Here is a 1,512-nt window from a genome sequence, read left to right on the forward strand (position 1 = left end):
GCCAATTTTTAAAACTTTTATTGATTTTAAATTTAAAACAAAATCCAGTTTGAACCACAAAATTCAGTTTGAACCACAAGTGGGAATACAGTGTCTTCAAGATACTTCTGAAGCTATTATTCTACATAATGATGAAACAGAATTAACAGCATGGCATAATATGAACTTTTCATTCCAGTGGCTTACAGATTTTCTTAGGGAGAATTAAATTTTTTTTTTTTAATTTAACACCATTTAATAGGACTTTACAAAAAATATTTTTTAAATGACTTGCCAAATTTATCATTATGAATGTGTTTTGAAACAAATCTATAAATGGGTAAAGAAGCAAGCAAAATCTTCACTTTTACAATGTTTGCAGGGCTCTGCCTTTGTAAAGAAAGAAAAGTAGATTATATACTTTTTTTGCTGAAAACTTTTTGTACTTAAATCTCACAGAGTACTGGCATTTAGAAATCCACATACTATATTTCGTGAGATTTTGATCAACCTGATTTTGTGTAATGCTAGTCCTACAAGGTACAGAAATTCCCTGTTGCTCCTAATGCCAGGGGACAAAGCCAAAGTTATTACTCCACTCTCATCTGTGCAGAAAGTCTGTTGATCCTTTTAACCAGCCCTCTGCCTTACCTGATGCCCAAGAGAAGAGGGACTGGGAAGATTCTTGTGGTCTAATCCACTGTTCCCTTGGAGCAAGAGACAGAGCACAGGGAGGGGAGAATTGAGCTGTTGACAGATTTAGCACATATCTAGATGTAAGCCCTGGAACACAACACTGCCTCCAAGCTCCTCTTTAAGTCAAGTCATTTCTTAACACTATAAACTATATATGGTGTTCTTAAGTCTGTATCATGAAACAGGAAGCTTCTCCTATTACAGTAATCTTCCTTCGGAGTAAAAAGTTACTCTTAAGGAAGAACGCTACTGACTACCTAACGTGATTGCCAAATATAGAGCTTGTTTTAAATGTGACTCAAAGAGTCCTCTAGAATGCCATCGCAACTACTGTGAGTCTGCTTATTAACAAGAAAAAGAGGACTAATTTTATAGATAAGTGTAAGGATGAATTACTGAAGTTCCAAAATCAAAGTCTGATTCTAAACACAGTAACAGAAATTTTTCCATTCAGGATTAAGATGTCTTTAAGAGTTGAAACGATTTTGGAGGTCATCCAGCCCAACTTCCATCCAGATATCACGCCTCTCACATATAGTAGTCTTCTGAATTATAAAAATTTATAAAGTTATTTTTTTAAAAAAAAGCTACATAAATAAAAATTATCTATATATATAGAAATATCTATTCAGCAATGCCATAATTTAAGTATTCAAATCAAACTGGGTAGAAGTGGTTACTTCTTACACCCACAGACTGTATTTACACACTAACACATCAAATTACATTTCAACAATAATAGTACTAACTGGACTAAAATGGAGAAAAATAGTGTTCTAACACAGTCCTTTATATTTTCATAAACATAAAACTGCAAGTCACTTAAGTGAATTATAT

At 33.2% G+C, this 1,512-nt stretch overlaps 1 protein-coding gene across 2 annotated transcripts in view; it reads right to left on the reverse strand.

The window, feature by feature from the left end:
* The window catches only part of HLTF (helicase like transcription factor), a 52,609-nt gene continuing 51,097 nt past the window's right edge, over positions 1 to 1,512 (reverse strand). For both annotated transcript variants that reach the window (XM_077765873.1, XM_077765872.1), the window contains exon 26: positions 1 to 1,220. The gene's annotated coding sequence lies outside the window, so the exon portion shown is untranslated. The remainder of the gene's footprint in view (positions 1,221 to 1,512) is intronic.

Source organism: Crocuta crocuta, unplaced genomic scaffold (assembly GCF_008692635.1).
Source record: "Crocuta crocuta isolate KB4526 unplaced genomic scaffold, BGI_CrCroc_1.0 scaffold54, whole genome shotgun sequence".
Lineage (NCBI taxonomy): Eukaryota > Metazoa > Chordata > Mammalia > Carnivora > Hyaenidae > Crocuta > Crocuta crocuta.